The sequence below is a fragment of the Dermacentor albipictus genome, chromosome 1 (assembly GCF_038994185.2).
Source record: "Dermacentor albipictus isolate Rhodes 1998 colony chromosome 1, USDA_Dalb.pri_finalv2, whole genome shotgun sequence".
In the NCBI taxonomy this organism is placed as follows: domain Eukaryota; kingdom Metazoa; phylum Arthropoda; class Arachnida; order Ixodida; family Ixodidae; genus Dermacentor; species Dermacentor albipictus.
The window spans coordinates 212,093,939-212,113,869 of NC_091821.1; the positions used below are offsets into that span (position 1 = coordinate 212,093,939).

General features: G+C 45.9%; 1 protein-coding gene across 3 annotated transcripts in view; it reads left to right on the forward strand.

Annotated features, from left to right (window-relative positions):
* The first annotated feature begins 11,308 nt into the window (after positions 1-11,308).
* The window catches only part of LOC135915994 (protein O-mannosyl-transferase Tmtc3-like), a 953,411-nt gene continuing 944,788 nt past the window's right edge, over positions 11,309-19,931 (forward strand). For all 3 annotated transcript variants that reach the window (XM_065449184.2, XM_065449185.2, XM_070530822.1), the window contains exons 1-2: positions 11,309-11,517; positions 12,221-12,310. The gene's annotated coding sequence lies outside the window, so the exon portion shown is untranslated. The remainder of the gene's footprint in view (positions 11,518-12,220; positions 12,311-19,931) is intronic.

The following is a 19,931-nucleotide window of genomic DNA, read 5'->3' on the forward strand; positions in this document are numbered from 1 at the left end:
TTTGTCGCAAATGACCGTGCGAGCCTGAGAAAGCAAGTACTCGTTTTTTTTATTTTTCTCGATATGATTTGTGCATTATATCCGCATTAAAGGTAGAGTCTCTTAAAGGCCTAAATATAGTTCGACGAAGCGGAAGCGCGCCCACACGTTACATCACGTTAGTCAGATCAACGGCGTCTAGTTTGGCCGACGGTTCGACGTACTGGTGGACACGGCCAATGCGCTCCGACGCGCCCGGCGTCTAACGCTCGCCCTCTTACGTACGTAGGCATTTCGCAGTACTAAAAGCCCCAACGCGACACGCGCTCCTACGTTCCGCAAAGCCCTTGCGTGCTGCGTACGTATCGTCATGACGCAGTACTAAAACTGTCTATTACTGCGCATGCTCTGAACGTTACTGGGTTGCTGTGGTTTACGTGCGCTATGATAACGTCCGTTATTTATACAAATACAAATACAAATACCTTTATTTCAACATCAGGAATGCTAGGGGCGCACCCAAAAAGCCTATGACTGGCTTGACAGAGGGGCGCACCCCCGTACGTTTAACCTTCGAAGTTTTACGTACGCTAAGAAATAGCGTTGTCGAACATGGCAGCACCCATGGCTCCCGCTTCAGCGTGAATTCTCGTGATGGCTGCGCTCTGACTCCCGTTGATCGCCAGTAACTATTGAAATGAGCTTTCGCTTTCTCTAAACTCACCTGAAACGTTAGTTGTGAGCGCATAGCGCCTCCTGTTTCTGAGACCGTTCGATGATTCCGGCGCCCATAGGCCTAACGAGACGCGGCGGCCTAGCGACTACAGGATGATTGCTAATGGATTGTCTTGGCTTGGATATGTTTGGCACGAGGCACCAGATGGCGCCCTGTTTTATAACGTCATCCTTACGTTTGCGTTCCCATACGGTAAGCTAAAAGACTCGAAAGGACGCGCACCGCAACGTCCCGCAAAGGTGATTACGTTCAACGTACGTATAGGCGACAAACGCTATTCTAAAGCTGCCTATTTTCTGGCGTGGCGTCGGCTTGTTTGTTTAACATTGCAGGATGCGTGCGCTATAATATGGACAGAACTGCATTCCACGCAGCCATTTTTCCTAAAAGCCGCAACTATATTTGAAATACACATACGGAACGTTATAATGTAACGACTCCTTCCGATCGATTCTATTATTTTTCTATCACACACCTCTTGCAGTCCTTAGAACATTGCGACAGCATAGGCGGAGCGCAGCTTAGACTACTGAAGCAACGCAAAACCAAAATGAATCGGACTGGAATCTTTACAGTATATCGACCCAGGCCGTATATGACACGGTATATGCATCGCGCTGTGCGAAAAGGCGCTTCGACGACAAAAATACGCATGAAATACGTTACATGTGGTTGGGGTTTCAACTTATCGTTAGCAATGCTCAGTGTGGCAAATCGTCAAAAAAAGAAAAGAAAAATCACGCGAAGACTACAGTGCACCTGCGTAAAAATAAAGTGCTGTAGCATGACGCTCAGCCTGTAAGGGCAATCCGCTTGCGCTCGACAAGTGCCCACGCGCAGTCGGTCGCGTTAAGAAAAGCATCTGGCGTCTCGCATTTGCTCTTTGAAGCACTTCTGCTGCAGCACGCATTGCGTCATTTAGCGTCGCTAAGAGGATGAACCGCCACGAGGAAACGTCCAATTACCGGCTTTACGAGCAGCATCTGCCTTAACTTAAGGGGACGCCGTGAGGTCCGCACATTGCTGAAGCTCAGTTCGTATTTAGTGACGTAAATGGAAGGCTAATGTATGAAGAACTGGAGCAACTAACATGCAGGATTCTCATATGCGTCACAACAGAACCAGTTGATACGTAGCCGCTCAGGATAGAAGAGTAAAGCCGCAATTTGTTTTGCTGGCTCTGCTCATGATTGCGATACAGGAGTAGTTGCTTAGTCATGTCGCACGATCCCTGGATACAATAATCGGTTGCAACGACTTTTACCATAAACTTGTACGCGTTATATGGTACTGAAATCGACGTCCATGGATCAGTAAGAAATATTGTCGAGCTAGCGAAACTCTATTGGCACTTGACATAAAGGTGGCCTCATTATAATGCCTGAGTACATCTCTATGAGAATCAAGTGAACAACTCATGTGGAAAGAAATATGTTGACTTGATATAGGGGCCCCAACTTGGTCGTTCTCTGCTTTAGGAGGCGGCTGTTGTACGACGTAGTTGCCTGTAGGGAGTTCGCAGACAAGCTCTGCCTGGAGATGGCACCCCTTTTCTCCTGGATAGGTGCTTCTTCAGAAACACCCATGGCGCCGGCACTGTGCTGGCCGCTGAAGACTTCCGAGTGACGAAAATCAATTCTTACCCTTCTACAGCCCGTGCCGCTGCTGCTTAAGTTGCAAGACGAGCTTCGTTGCAGTTTTATTGGTACCAAACCTGGCGCCGGAACTGTTTCATTTGTGATAAAATATTATCAGCACCTAACGATGGTACTGTCGCTTCAGTGTTAGAAGCACGTTGGAAGTGACTTTTTTTACTTCTTTTTATTGAGACAAGGAGGAACGCTGGGGTGGAATGCGGGATGCGGAGAGGGTTAGTTTAGAACGCATGCAACGTAGGGTAGAAAAATGGCGTGGCGCAAAATGTAGAAGCTTCCGGCGAATTTTTGTTTAGTTATTATTTTTTGTTGAAGTGCGTCAATGGTAATTTTCGAAACCGAATCGGTACTATCATAACTTTTTTTGTGCGCATTTTTTTTTTCACATATTGCGCCAGCCTCTCTTTCGACATCCTATTTTTCATAAAACTTGATGCAACAGTCGTAAAATCGTACAATGAGCCCAAAATTCGTAAACTTTGCGAAATAATTGGGAGCCTTGACAGGTATGGGGACATTAGAGGTGCTCCACTAAGTAACTTATTAGGTTTTACGTCTACTATGGCCGCCGGGATGAAATGATTGCACACTTATTGATTCGAAGTGTGCGAAAACCATTAGAAGACATTCGTATTTATGTATAGTGACTAGACGATTCGAAGACCGAGTCAACTAGGGCAATATTCGATTCATTATTCGAGAGTTTTAAATATTCGCACACCCCTATTTCTTTTTTTGTCTTAGCGTACAGGCTCACTCTTTCCCGAAGTCTGTGCTCGAGAGTAACGCTTGCCTGCGCCGCCAGTCTTTTTCTAGCGCTGTCACAGGTGTTGACCGAGCCGCTCAAAGTCATTTCTCTTTCCTGGACGAGAAAGGAGGAAACTCCTTTCATACATATGTGCGTAGCAAACGAGGTGACCCCCCTCGGCCTATGCCGCAGCATGTCTTCCGCAGATGCTCCCAGGCATAGCGCAGCTGCGACGTATGGCCACGAGGTCCCCTCGTGGGCGCATTGCAAAGGGCATTGGTAAAGTACAGGCAGGAAGGAGCTTGGGTGGATTCGGCGCCTCCGGGTCTGTGCAAAGTACTTGACATTCAAATGTAAGCGCACCTGTAGGTGACGATAATGACTTTCGCGACCCGTCCTCACCCTTAGAAGTCTGCATTTGAAGCGGGAACCGCCACACATTTTCTCAGAAAAATGGATCCGCAATGCAGTAGGCTAAGTCCCTCTGCGTTGGACGGGCCCACACATGAACGAACGCTATGATCGGCCACGGGGAGACGGCTGTTCGAGAGGATTATTTAAATTAATCTGTTCTGCTTGATTTATTACGTTATTTATAACTATTTCGGGTTTGGATACTGCGACACGTGGCTCGGTTCGCCATATTTACAGCGTCAAATGTCACGGACGTTGCGGATTTTTTTTTTCGTCCTGCTACAGATATAATTAAGTTTACCATCCTCACGTTTGCTGATAAATGTCGCGAGTAAAAAAAAAGGTATCGCCCCATCCAGGTTCTGATCACGAACTCAGGACGTCTGAACCGTCGTATCGTCTTCGAATTTGTCGTGCCGTGGTTTAGTAGCGTACGGTGAGGGGCTAGTTGGTATGACATTATGAGAACAAAAAAAAAAAACTGCGCAAAAAAGAACAAGACAGAGAAAGAACCACACGTCACAGGCGCAGACTAACAACTGCTTTAATGCTCCAACGCCTCTTTCCTACCAGCAACAGAGCGCATGCGCGCCAGCCACAAAGACCAATGCCGCTATCATGTAGTCAAGCCTAGAAACGTCAACTCCTTGCGGTACAAATGTATGGAAGCCTCACTAACACATTTATCTGGCCCTTATCTGGCTTTAGAAATCGCTTAGAAAAATCCCTACGAAAAAAAGAATCCCTATCCATCCTTTGTTCTTATTGAGCGATGAACCACTCGTCCCATATGAAGATACGTTTGACTTTTTAAAAGCCACAGGAATCCTACAAGAACTGTAGCACATTTGATGTTTTATATTTTACTTGGCCATTTACACAATTTTACCGCTTTTCAACAAACAAGCTAATCCGAAAAACATGTGCTTGGCGCATTATAGTCTGCACAGCTTCTGCGCCATAAAAATCTCAAATCATCATCATCATACTGGGTGTTCCAGTTAACTTGGACTAAGATTTAGAAAAAAAATAAGAAAAGCCAAGAGCTCTAGAGAAATCGTGCCGACTGCATAGAAGCCGTAGTCGTGTGTACTTACCGCCAGTATTCTTGTTTCATCCCGAGGTATTAATTAATTGTTTTTAATTAATGAAGCTCTTAATTATTTTTTGAACCGTAAAAATATCAATTACAACGTTGTAGGGCCCCTCAAATAACATCCCAATCAACCATTTGCTTCGGCTCAGCATTGCCTCGTTGGTTTTTCCGAGAAAAACAAAAGCGCGCGAAACATCCAAAATACGAAATAGATACGCGCTCGCGCGCCGCTACTCAAGCGCTCCCAAGCGAACAGCCACGCATACACGGAGCGGCGGCAGCGGATTTCGAAGCCGGGAAACCGCGACGGCGCACTTGGGTCCGTAATTTTGCGCACTGATCTTGTTCTGTCGATAGCCGCGCCCGGATCGTATGTTCCTTTTGTTCCCTTTAGCAATGGAAACAAACCTTGCGCAGGTGTCTAATGCGTTTTGGCGGATATGTATGGTAAATATATGCTGTTGTCGATTACGTAAATAATTTTTGCTTGGCGTGTCAGTGCATAGAAAACAACGGGAAATCTCAACGGTACCACCCCAGTGACCTGCTCTTCAGGGAGTCAGTCATGCCCTTCACGAATGATCCGAAGGCTAAAATGATCCTGGCTCTGGAGGCGGCGCACAACGACAAGACGAAGACAACCAAGCTGTTCCAGTTGTGGCATTGCGGAGGACGCCCTAGTCTGTCTACAATGCTAAGAACGTACGAAGTCCTTTGCGAGACGAGTAGCTTCACAAGAAAGCAAGACAGGACTACGACCGTAATTAAAGAAGCGATAACGAATGTTTTGGCATTCTTTGCTGCTAACCCTCATGGTAGTGTGCGCGACGCCAGTGCGGAGGCCGGAACCTCAATGCCATCAGTGTGGAGGATTTTTTTAAAGAAAAGGACACACGTACCGGTACCATGTACATCTTCATCAAGAACTTGAAGACCGAGACTTTGAAAACAGACTTCCCTTTGCCAATTGTATTTTCACGAAGTGTGAAGGAGTACCGGACTTTCTCACTCGCGTGCTTTGGACAGATGAGGCTAATTTCTACAGAAACACACAAGTTAGTCGTCACAACGCGCACTACTGGAGTGACAGGAATCCCCACTGGCCGGCACAAACACGACACCAATACAAGTAGTCGTTTAATGTGCGGTGCGGCATTTTTGATGGCAATATCATCGGACCCATTTTTTGACAACACACTAACGCCGCAACGCTACGTCAACGACATCCTCGAGGGCCCCGTGAACGACGTCTGCTGCAACGTTCCATTTGCCCACTTTAGGAAAGTCTGGTTTATACACGATGGTGCTCCTGTGCATAGCAGTAGTCAGTCTCGAACATGGCTCGACAAGCTTTTTCCTGGACAGTGGATTGGCCGGCACCAACCTGCACCATGGCTTACAACGTCGCCAGACATGAAGCCCCTGGACTTCTTCTTGTGGGGCTGCGTGAAAGATCGCGTGTATAGCAGCGAAACTACCACACGGGACGCCCTAAAGGCAATATATATATATATATATATATATATATATATATATATATATATATATATATATATATATATATATATATATATATATATATATATATATATATATATTAAATATGCATTTTCACTTCAAGAAACTTCGTGTGACCTCGAAGAATTGGGCGCTAAGTGACAGCGCTATTGAGTATATACACGACCTCATAGTAGTATACAATTCAGTTTCATAGCCTGAGTCCTCTCAGTGGCGTAATCTTCCTTCGTGTCACCCGCCGTGGTTGCTCAGTGGCTATGGTGTTGGGCTGCTGAGCACGAGGTCGCGGGATCGGAATCCCGGCCACGGCGGCCGCATTTCGATGGGGGCGAAATGCGAAAACACCCGTGTGCTTAGATTTAGGTGCACGTTAAAGAACCCCAGGTGGTCAAAATTTCTGGAGTCCTCTACTACGGCGTGCCTCATAATCAGAAAGTGGTTTTGGCACGTAAAACCCCAAATATTATTATTATCTTCCTTCGTGTCGTTGCCGCATACTTGGTTAACACTAATACTGCTTCGCCTTTCCGGCGAACCTGCAGCCTCTCGCTCTTTCATATGAGTACGAGTATAAGCACCGTTGCGCATGACTGCTGTTGATTCTTATATCCAATGAACCCGGCCTCGCCTCATTTCAGTTACTGAGTGAATTATATAGTGTTCCCCAACTATCATGCACCAAGACTTAAAAAAAAAGAGCAGTTACGTTACTCGAACAAAACATAGTGCATATTGATTCCAGTACAGTGGAGTAGCCGGCAGTAATTCTTTCGTTACTAAGATTTAAATCGCTAATTGCAATTGATTATATAATTCGAAAAGCATCGTCCTTATTTTATAAATTAAATTATGGGGTTTTACGTGCCAAAACCACTTTCTGATTATGAGGCACGCCGTAGGGGAGGGCTCCGGAGATTTCCACTACCTGGGGTTCTTTAACGTGCACCTTAATCTAAGCCCCCGGGTGGTCCTTTTTTTCAAAGTGTCAATGAGACATTTGTAGGCACCAAAAATGACATCTAACTGCGGTGTTTTCAGCGACGTAATAATTGCATACAATTTTCTCCGAATGGCCAAGAAACCGCACGAAGTATGAAAAATACCACGCGAGTGCGCTCCCGCCCGAATCATAAAGCAGCGCCCTCAAATAAGATGATTGAAAGCAACTGCACTGCCTATCGCAAGCCATCCTACATGACGAAGCTTTGTACGATGCGGCGATAAACGAATGCAGCCGTATATGTTTGAAAGGTTGCTTGGAGATGCTTGAGTAGCGGCGCGCATCTATTTCATATTTCGCGTATTTCGCGGGCTTTTTTTTTTGTTTCTCTCTTTGCACACTTCAGCACAAAATAAATGCTTTATTAGGAGGTTACTTAAGCTGCCCTGCAACTCTGTAATTGACATGTTTGCGATTCAAGCAATAATTAAAAAGTTCATTAATTAAAAACAATTAATCAAGTAATACTTCGTGATGAAAAAAATACTAGCTGTTAGTACACACGACTGCCGCTACTATGCAGTCACTACGATTTCTCTAGAGCTCTTGTTTTTTGTTAAATATTGGTCCAAGTTAACTGGGACACCTTGTATCGTCATATCAGAAGAATCCAGCAAACAAAGACACCAAGGACAGCATTGGGGAAATTACTTGTACGTAATAATTGAATTAAAGAAATGATAAATTAACGGATATGAACGGAAACTGGCCGCAGGTGGGGCACAAAGCCACGTCTTCGAATGACATGTGCACGTGCGATGCTGTTACCAATTGAGCTACAGCGGCGCCGTTTTCCCGTCCACTTTCTGAGGTATTTTATGTTTATCTGCTGGAACTAACCCTGGGAGTGTTAGCTAGTGTTTCTTCTTGTTAATTACACACCGAGGATCTCGAATCTGGCAGTACTGATGCCTTCAGGTACCATGTGTGGGTTCATTGACCAGTTGCCTTCACCCCGAAAGTTCACGTACTCGTGACGCCTGCGGCAGAATCCACCGCCAAGTCTCTTGATTGATGGCGGCGAGAAAAATGAACAACACATCCTTTTTTGAAAGCCATACGATCATTTTTTTATTGGCCTTCCAAAAATGACGATTCGTCCTTTCTTAGCATGAGAGATGGTTGCCCAATGCACGTCTCCCTGATGCTCGCCCAACTGCATGTCGACATTGCTCAACAGCGTGTTTATTGCACGGTGGACATTAGGTATTACTTAGGTTACTTTCATATATATATATATATATATATATATATATATATATATATATATATATATATACATATATATATATATATATATATATATATATATATATATATATATATATATATATATATATATGTATATATATATATATATATATATATATATATATATATATATATATATATATATATATATATATATATATATATATATATATATATATATATATATATATATATATATATATATATATATATGAAAGTATGCAAGTAAGCTAAGTAATACCTAATGTCCACCGTGCAATAAAAACGCTGTTGGGCAATGTCGACATGCAGTTGGGCGAGTATCAGGGAGACGTGCATCGGCCAACCATCTGTCATGCTAAGCAAGAGCGAATCGTCATTGTTGGAAGGCCAACAAAAACCATGATTGTACGGCTTTCAAAAGAGGATCTTTTGTTATATAGAGTAATTCATTGTCGTATCGTTGTGTGCTAGAGCATGTTAACTCCGGTTTCCTGAAAAAAAAAAAAACTTAGTTCCGAGTGCAGCGGTTGTCTTGTCCGTTTATTCTATTCCTTTGCGCCATGTACTGTAAGCTGTTTCAACGTTTAAAAAAACACTGTTATAAGCTCTACTAAGTGACAAAGGACCTAATAAACAAAAGATAGAGCATGAAAGTCTCTAACTCAAGGAATGAGATCGAATTTGCTGAATTATCAAAGCTGATTAATTAGAACAAAATAAATGCCATTCTAAGTTGTAACTTCCGAAAGATTGATGAACAGTAAAGAATGGGGCAGCATGAAATCGGCAAGGAAACTTGGCATCGGAAAGGATAAGGTGTATATAGGGGAAGAAAAGCAATACAATGTGATCAGCAATTTTGACGATAGAGTAAAGGCAGCAAAGGAAGTCTATACCGAACTTAATTGTACAATACCTTTGGCAGCCATGTAACCATGATTGGACGTAGTGGCGAAGACGATGTTAATTAGAGCAAAGAAATAGCTCGCGCAAGAAGAAAGAAAAAAACGAAGTGCGGCGATCAAGCCCGTGTGGCAGGGGAGTTCTTCGTTTTCTTGCTGGAATAAACGGCGGTGTAAGACGCGCTGCTCTTGGCTCTTCAGGTGTATATTGTGCTGGTCTACCGGACAACTGGTCTACCGGACAAGCCTGGTCTACCGGACAACGAGGTCCTGGAGTATACACTGGTGCTGAAACCTGGAACCGGCTTTCGTGGAGGAACATTAAATGCCTGCGAAACGCGAGAGCGGCCCGGCGACGACATAGCGCTAAGATCATGAAAGAAGTTGATGATCTTCTAGCCAGCAACGAGTTCAATATCACGTGGTTTCGCAGCATTCTTCAGCACCTCGAGAAAAGCAACGACGAGCTCGCTAAGGCCAACGAAGCACTGCAGGCAGAGATGACTGATGACGAGATGGCTGCTGACATTGACTCTGCGCTGGAGTACGAGGACCGGGCTGTGTGAGGCGTTGCTTTTGCGACACCACACCCAGGAGATAACCCTCCGGACTTCGGCGACGTCAAGGCCCGGTGGTGTTGTACCAACGGAATCCTCTTTGTTGCGTCCAACAAGCACGAAAAAAAAAGCTTGCGTCGTGTCCGGATCGAGGCTTCCTACGCTAGACCTAACCAGATTCGACTGTTCCTCTACGAAATGGCCTCTATTTTTGGGACCTCTTTCGCCAGTCGGTACACGAGAACCCGTGACTTTAACAACGTCGATTGGTTCCACTACCTCCGGTCTCGTCTAGAATGCCCGGCTGCAAAAGCTAACGCAGGCATACTGACGACAGAACGCTGTTACTAGGACGTCATTTTCATTTTGAAGGAGCGGTTTGGAGGCGTGCGAAATATTGCAAAAAAAAAAAACGCTAGGAAACTCTCCGCACTCTCCGCTCCGTCACTATGTCAGCGGACGTTAGTACGCTGAGAAGCCTCTAAGACTTTGTGCAAGTGAACATCAGCATAAGAGGGCGCTACGCGCTATGCTTTCGATATATATGGTGTAGCCCAATAAAATGTGTGCGGATTCGTTCGGTCAACACGGTTCCGCGTCACTTGTCTAGACACGGCTAGCATCTGCCAGCACCCTGCATCGTACATGGTGTCAGAAGTAACCGCCGTTCGTTCTCTGCAATGGTGAACAAGCCGGACGCTGCGTTTGCCGGGGTACCTGTACTCCAACAGCTACCGAGCTTCGACTTCGCCGATTCAAATACGGGGTCTACCTGGATTGAGCAGTTCGAGGACTATACATACGCTACCGGATTGCACCGAGCTACCGACGAGGTTCGGGTACGAATGCTTCTTTATAGCATGGGTGTTCAAGCTCGACGCATGCTGGCGTCTTTCAACTAGTCGGCCGAAGAAGTTCAGTGGTACAGCGTTGTGAAAAGCAAGTTCGACTCGTATTTTGTGCATCCGCTAAACGAAGTTCACGAAAGTTATCGTTTTCACAACCGGATGCAGCAACGAAACGAAAGCGTCGATGCTTTTTATTCCGTGATGCGAAACATGGTAAAAAGATGCAACTACGGCTCAGCGTCCGTCGCCGACAGGCTCGTTCGAGACCGATTTATCTTTGGTTTGTTGGACAGCATGTTATCGGAACAACTCTGCCGCACTTCTGACTCGACGCTAGATAAAGCGCTTCTGCATGCATGGCAGTGGATGGACAGTGGGGCTAGTTTCGGTATCGGCAATAAAGCGTCGCCATGACATTGGTAGCCAAAGGAAAATTCAATAACTTATGCATATGTGGCTCTATCTTTTCATCGTATATAGCAATAAAGTAAGGTGATGCAATTATGTGTAGAAATAAAATGTACTTTAGGCTATCTTCTTTTTCGGCGTCTTATTTCTTTATTAGTCGCTTCATTTGCTGCACCGACGGCTGGCGCTCTCACTCTTATCGCTTCTGCTGCCATTTTGTTCGTCTGTTCCTGCCGCTTTCTATGCGCCTGCATGTTTTTTCGTACGCTGTGCCGTTAAAAAGTTTCTTTCTGTGCCTGCGAACATCCCGGCAATGTCGGAAAAACTGAGGAAAGGACACAAGGCGTGTAGCGCGGCTGTGCGGTGTGGCGATTCGGGGAGCAAAACAAGGACGAAATTTTTCTGTTTCCCAGCAAACGAGAGGTAAGCGCACGTTTTCTGCATTCGTCATGAAGCAACAAGCGCTATGCTCGTCAAAACAGCTATAGGCCAAAACGAAAAATCTTCCGCGGTTTTTTCAAGTGATTATCTTTTTTGATCTGGCGCGGCGCATCTTTCGGCGGTGTTGTAAGACAACGAAACTACTTGTTGACAGTTGCACATAGGCCTACTGACGGTAGCTGACGCGCAGACGGAAATTTCGCTTCGGTAATTGTTAGCGCGCGGTTTCTCTTCCTTTTTTCTCGAGTAGTAGAAAACTTGCTATGTATATTCGCCGAAGGTGTTTGAACGCTTGCTGTACAAGCTGGTTACGCTGGAGAACATTCCGGTGACCAGTTTTTTGCTGTGTCATTACCACCTTGGAAGGTTCATGAACATGGCAGAAGCCGGAAAAAAAAATCAGTTACGTAGCAATCACCGTTTGCGTTTTGAATTACAAGAAAAAGCTCGAGTTACCTGCGTGACGACCTAGGTTCTCTTCATTTTCAGCCTGTGCCCAGAAGGCCAAAATTTTGTCGTCGCTTCTTCGTACTCTCAACTTTGGTATCGCTTTTAGGTGTTCTTTAATCATGAACACGCGGTATTTTCCCCATATCGCGAAATTACGCTAAATGGGGAGTCCTGGCGGGGCGTACATGGCAGCAGATGTACAACGGTTACCGCCTCTGCTCGGACCACTTCACAGGGAGGGTCCTCGCCGACCCCTCCAAAGCAAGTCTGTTGCGGTCTGCTGTGCCAGCTGTTGGAGTGGAAGGGCGGTCCCTGATCGATTAAGGTAAGGAAAACAAGTTATTAGTAATTGCGAATCTGTCTTTCTGTTGTTAATTATTTTCGTTCAGAAGCCACTTCACAGGGTATGGCGCAAGTGCCATGAGCACGGCGAGCGCTGTCTTTTCCTGGTCGTTTACTACGGCGTCGTGCGCCATGTGACGTCACGCAGGAAAATTTGCTCCGCGTGCGCCAAGAAACCACGTGCTTGGTGATATCATTTAATAGCTTGCTCGTCTGCGATGCGCGATGTTCTCGATCATCATCATCATCATCATCATCATCATCATCATCATCATCGTCGTCTCGTCGTCGTCGTCGTCATCATCATCATCAGCCTGGTTACGCCCACTGCAGGGCAAAGGCCTCTCCCATACTACTCGAACTACCCCAGTCATGTACTAATTGTGACCATGCTGTCCCTGCAAACTTCTTAATCTCATCCGCCCACCTAACGTTCTGCCACTTCCTGCTACGCTTCCCTTCCCTTGGAATCCAGTCCGTAACCCTTAATGGCCATCGGTTATCTTCCCTCCTCATTACATGTCCTGCCCATGCCCATTTCTTTTTGTTGATTTCAACTAAGATGTCATTAACTCCTGCTTATTCCCTCATTCAATCTGCTCCTTTCTTATCCTTTAACGTTACACCCATCATTCTTCTTTCCATAGCTCGTTGCGTCGTCCTCAATTTAAATAGAACCCTTTTCGTAAGCCTCCAGGTTTCTGTCCCGTAGGTGAGTACTGGTAAGACACAGCTATTATACACTTTTCTCTTGAGGGACAATGGCAACCTGCTGTTCATGATCTGAGAATGCCTGCCAAACGCTCCCCAGCCCATTCTTATTCTTCTGATTATTTTGCATCTCATAATCCGGATCCGCCGTCACTACCTGCCCTAAGTAGATGTATTCCCTTACCACTTCCAGTGCCTCGCTACCTATTGTAAATTGCTGTTCTCTTCCGAGACTGTTAAACATTACTTTAATTTTCTGCAGATTAATTTTTAGACCCACTCTTCTGCTTTGCCTCTCCAGGTCAGTGAGCATGCATTGCAATTGGTCCCCTGAGTTACTAAGCAAGGCAATATCATCAGCGAATCGCAAGTTAGTAAGGTATTCTCCATTAACTTTTATCCCCAATTCTTCCCAATAGAGGTCTCTGAATACCTACTGTAAACCCGCTGTGAATAGCATTGGAGAGATCGTGTCTCCCTGCCTGACGCCTTTCTTTATTGGGATTGTTGCTTTCTTTATGGAGGACTACGGTGGCTGTGGAGCCACTATAGATACATTTCAGTATTTTTACATGCGGCTCGCCTACGCCCTGATTCCGTAATGCCTCAATGACTGCTGAGGTTTCATGACTGCTGAGGTTACACGATATACAGAACAGAAATGTTCTGCAAAGTCATCATCAGTGTTCGAGACATCGCCATTTTCATCACGAAGACATACATCTCTGGCACTCTCTTTAGTAGAGTGAGAGCGCATGAAGCTCCAGAAATATTTTGGATTATGTGTCACGCTAGCTTCAACACATTCAATGTAACAACAACAACAACAACAACAACAACAACAACAACAACAACAACAACAACAACAACAACAACAACAACAACAACAACAACAACAACAACAACAACAACAACAACAACAACAACAACAACAACAACAACAACAACAACAACAACAACAACAACAACAACAACAACAACAACAACAACAACAACAACAACAACAACAACAACAACAACAACAACAACAACAACAACAACAACAACAACAACAACAACAACAACAACAACAACAACAACAACAACAACAACAACAACAACAACAACAACAACAACAACAACAACAACAACAACAACAACAACAACAACAACAACAACAACAACAACAACAACAACAACAACAACAACCTAAGTGCTAACAACTCTAGACAGCTCGCAAGAACACACGCACGCACGCGTGCTCGCAGAGCACGGCACACGCATACACAGTCGACGGGTGCACAACACGCAGGAGTGCCAATTCAGTCCGGTCGCAAGGAAGGGGAGTGGCCGGGCGGGGGGGAGGGGCGAAGAGAAAGCTCTTTATGCCAGATATAAGCATGGAGTAGTGGTGTCGGGCCGTACAGGCGTGATGGGGATCAGGCTGTGCTGACCACTTGTTCAGACGGACTGCACAAGAAAGACGAGTGGCTGTCCAGAGAGCCGTCAAGCACCCTGCAGAATAGACAGACTAGTGCAATGTTGCGCTGGTATTGCAGGGTGTGCCACTTGAGGGTTTTGAGGCAAGCCTCGTAGGCTGGCATGAGCTTGCGACGACCGAAAATATGGGAGTAGAGGGTGCGTGTTGCCTGGCGCTGAATAAGGTCAAGTTTGACTGCGACGTGAGTTTAGTACAGGGACTATACTAATGAGTAGTACTCAAGCCGTGGCAGAATGATAGAAGTGTGCAGTGCTCGGAAAACCTCAGATACACAGGGAAGAGAGACACGGGAGACAAACCCAAGAATGCGAAGATCCTTAGATACAGTGCTGGTGACATATGCGGAAAAGTCTAGAGAAGGGCTGAAAGTTACACTCAGAGTGCGAAGGGCCTGAACAGTCTTTATAGGGGTGCCTCCGGAGAAGTAGGTTGGGCACGCAGCAGTTCTGTTGTGGCTGATACGCATGGCAGCACGTTTTGCAGTGCTACTACAAAGTTTTTTATTGCAGGCCTAGTCATTCCCCTTTACGAAATGTATTTATTTCAAGCGCATATGTTGTACATCGGTATAATGTTGCCGTGGAAGTGTTAACTTGTTAATCAAACACATTCTGCGAAGATGCATTAAGAACTTGGTTTTGAGTTGATCGCAGCGAGATAACTTTTAGTGGAAGCTGAAGAGATTTGGGCAGTTTAAGCACACCGACTGCACAAAACACTGATGACACCTTTTCACCTTCCCCACAATGCACTCACAGCAACCGCTCTTACCATCAACGAAAAAGAGATCAAAAGCCAATTTCAGTTTCACTGACATAGTACGTAGTGCTTCTCAAGCAGGCATCGAAGCAATCCTGGTATACGCGGCTGCAAGCATAGGTCTTGCAGGATGCAGGTCCTCCTATGCATGTCACACGGTGCACATATTGCAAACAGATAATTCCTTTTTGCATTGCTCAAGTATAAACTGACCTAAACATAACTGCGCTGTGTCATGTTTCCTTCAGTGCATCAGCGCTCTTAAGTGCTGGACGATCGGTTTATCCCCAACTAGCTCATAAGACGCATGCACTTGAAAAAAGTGAGTGAAGGAGTACTCTGAACTTGTGCTGAACTGGATTATGCCGAATAGAATAGCGCACTGTCAGCTGAAACGGGCGGCATGGCTGATGACGTACGTACTTCCCATTCTTCGGCTACTAGTGTCTTTCGCTTTCGAAAGTTATATTTGCCACTGCAAAAAACACTCTGCTCGCCCGTTAAACTTCAGTCACCTGAGACCACACGAGACACGCCGCGGTTCACCATGCGAAGTTCCACACGGTTCATTCACCACATCACACACCACACGAAGTCAGGAGTGCCATATTTTAATATCGCTGCAGCGCCAAACGGAACTAAAAATAATCAGTGATGAGGTTAGAATAGTTTGCAAGATATGCCGAGGGAGAAAATGAGAGGACAAGGGGGAATAGTAGTCGATTTGATAAAAGATAAAGGGGATATTGTACACGAAAAGCTTGCGACCTCTTCTTTATTCACAATGCCTAAAGTCTCCAAATGTACCAGAGACTTGAAAGAACGCCAACATCACCATAATCCATAAGAAGGGAGACGTTGAATAATTGAATTGTAGTCCCATTACCAGGCCCTCGGTATTGTACGTAATATTCACCAAGGTAATTTCCAATACAAACAGAGCAAAGCATGACCTCAATCAAAGCGGAGAAAAGACTTGTTTTAGGAAGAAATATTCACCAATGAATCATGTTCACAGTATCAATAAGAAATCTGCAGAAAAAAACTAGAAGCTTTATATGACTTTAATATATTACGAAAAGGCGTTCGATTCAGTGGATAGACGAGCAGTTATAGAGGCATCGTGTAGTCAAGGGGCATCGGACATATACGTGTACTTCCTTAGCAATTATCTATAAAGCTTGCACAGCTACCTTAAATATTAACAGAAGTTGTAAAATACCTAATAAGAAGGGCGTCAGACAAGAAGACATTGTCTCTAATGATATTCACTGCATACTTAGAAAATGTATTGATGCTGTTAGATAGGAATAGATTAGAGGTGAGGATCAATGAGGAATAGCTCAACAATCTGAGGTTTGCAGGTGACATTGAATCGTTCAGCAACGCTGGAGATGACTTGCAATGAATGATTGATGACCTTTGGCAAGGAAGTGTTAAGAGTAGCTATGAAAATTAATATGCAGAAGGCTAAGCTAATGTTCAGTACCCTGGCGAGAGAACCAGAATTCTGTGATTGGCAGGCGGCTTCTAGAACCTCGCTGTGAACAGTTCACGAGAAAGTGCTTCACAGAAGCGTCTAGGATGTCACAGTAGAGCCAGTTGGAAGCTATCTTGTTTCTCACCTTCCATTGTGGCCCTTTACTGAGGCAATTTGAAAAGATTCCAATGCATCTTACTATTTTCTCAAATAGTCTCACTGCTAAATGGAGCTAGAGGCAGACACATGCAAACGGACAAACAAAAAGACGAGTCTAATGTGAACGACCGCCTACAGACTCAATTGAAACCTTCGAGATTATGGTGATGATAAACGAAATTCTGGGGTTTTACGTGCCAAACCACGATCTGATTGAGACGCGCCGTAGCGGAGGACTCCGGGTTAATTTTAACTACACGGGGTTCTTTAGCTTGCACCCAATGCGCGGTGCACGAGCATTTGGGTATTTCGCCCCCATCGCAACGCGATCGCCGCGGTCGGGATCGACCCCATGACCTCGAGCTCAGCAGCGAAACGTCATAGCCGCTGGGCTAGCGCAACGGGTAATAAAAATAATGAACAACGACATTACTTCGCCTAATTTATTAGCTTTGTAAACTGCGGTAGCGTAGTAAGCGTTACTCAACACTGCTTTCTAAGCGGGTCACGGCGAGTTATACCATCACGTACATGTGACACGGCGAGTCTAGCCAGCCGGAAACGTCGTTACTGCTAGGCTAGACAAACGAACATCGTTCCATGGTAATGTTTGTGGGTGGTGCCATGGTAGCGCATCAGTGGCGTGAGTAGGTGGCGTCATTGCGCAAGCGCAAAGACACGGAGGGCCGGTTGGCTCTACGTGTGCACTCGCCGGACGCACCTCACGTTGTGGCTCAGTGGATATCCGTGCTGCAGGGCACTTGGGCGCATTGTAGATCCTGTCTCCAAAGACCGCGCATTCATATATATGGCTGCGTGTGGAAACACCTTACCAACCTAAAATTTTGTGCATATTGAAACACCGCAGTCAGCCATTTATTTATTTACTCAATGCTGCTGGCACAATTGCTCATGCAGGAGTGACAAGAAAATAGAGAGCACGTAACACGCTAATAATATTGAAATTTTGGCGCCTGTGTCTGCAAGTGCTAGTGCCTGTGCTCCTTTTACGATCACATCAATCACGCTACAAGGGGAAGTCGGAGGCCTCGATGATTTCGCACGACACGCAGTTCTGGCCTTCCCAACTGCGGTCACTAATTTTCCTGGGGTCGAGTGGTAGGCCAACGCCTCATAGGCGAGCTGGAGCGGCGGCGAGGTGAAGGCGGACGACGACTCGCGAATGCGGATTCGTCTGGTAGGCTCATAGGATCGAAAGGCGGATCCAGTGAAGCACGTTGTTGAAAGATTGTCACTAGCAGCGAGCACTAGGTGGCATCCGGCGCAGGGAGTAACGGGCCACGTGACCAGCAAGGCCACAGGAGTAGCAAATCGGCCGCTTGTCTGGCGTGCGCCATGAGTCTTGCGCTCGGATGTCCACGTCGGCGCATGAAACGCGGCAGGAGTAGGCATTCTGGGTATCGTAGCGACTTCCGCATAGCTGTACGGCTCTGTTGGGCTCTTAGCCCCACAGACACACGCAACCTCTATATTTGCTAATGCAGGTTTTGTTCTGGCGTAACTTCCAATGCAAGCGACGATCAAGCACGCCATCGCAGTGTCCAGTTTTGTGGCTCAGTGCCCACGACGCTCAGTGCCAGTGTAAGCCGTAAAGTAGCAGCGAGGGTCAAAGCGAATAGCGAACTCAAGAACTTTGTGAAATTTTACGCCATAGAACCAGAGCCGTTGCCTTCCGTTATCGGCGGCAAAGAAGGCGGGACGCCACAAAAAAGAAAACAAAAGAAAGCTAACCTAATCACCATTACCTGACAAACCTCGCAGATTCTCATATAGGCGAAGCGGTGCGCACAGTTCGTTTACAAAGGAACATTACAGGGGGTTCTTTACAGAAAGCTTTCAGTGAAATTGTTACAGCTTTGCCTACGTCAGCAGCGCGGAATGCCCGCAACGTTTCATTCTTTCCTTTTTTTTGTATTTTACTTGACCGTTTTCGGAGGCGCGGCCTGCTTCCAATTCCTCGTAATGCACGAGTGCGGACAATGAAGAGCCTTAAAAATTTGACACGTTCAGTGGGCGTCCTTCGCCCGGGTAACTGCGCATTCGCTTGGACAAGAGCGCGTTTTTGTGTAATGAAATACCGAATAAGCGAGCCAAAATCCGAGCCAATACGTGCGTACGTCAGATACAGGAGGCGTGTTTGCAGAGAGAGCGCCGTCACAAAAGCCCCGCACTGTTAGCATTCCTGACCGCCCTCGGAACAGCGGTGCTGTAAACCTGAGAAATATATATTTCTCAGGTTTACAGCACCGCTGTTCCGAGGGCGGTCAGGAATGCTAACAGTGCGGGGCTTTTGTGACGGCGCTCTCTCTGCAAACACGCCTCCTGTATCTGAAAGCAACCGGAACGGCTGGGTGCCATAGGGCACGCCTAGCTCGCTTTCGCGCCTACGAACGGCGTTTGTTCTCGCGGAAATCGGCGGTATATAGTAAACAGGATTCCATGCAAATTAGCACGAAGTTATGGGAGGTCGCTTGCAAGAGTGGCTAGTGAGAGAAATCTTAGCTGTTCGGCGGGCTTATACGCGATGCGGTATTAGTTTCACCGCTGCTCTTATTACTGAAAACAGGAACCTATCTTTCCGTGCTGTTTTCTTCTTTTTTTTCTCTCTCTTTCTTTGTGTGTGCGCTGGTTGTATTCCTCTGCTCGTCGGAAGTGAATGTCAGAGCAATGCCTACAATGTACAAGTTTTGTGAAAACGTGGAAAGTTTCGAGTGCCCGGGCCATTAGCTCTCATTGCAAGTGTAGCTTGAAGGTATCTCAGGCACTTCAAAGGAGAAAAAAAGAAAGAAAAAGAAGTGGCATTCCATCGTAACATTAAGCTCAACGTCGCTGCTATTTGGAAGGGCATTTTGCAGAGGTGCGCCTGAATGTTTCCAGCGACAGACGTTAATTTCGTCCCCCCTCCCCGCTCCTCCTTAATTCTACGCTGGTCGAGCAGCGTCGGCGTACAATGCACACTGTAAATTGCCCATTACCAGTCCGTAGGCACTCTGC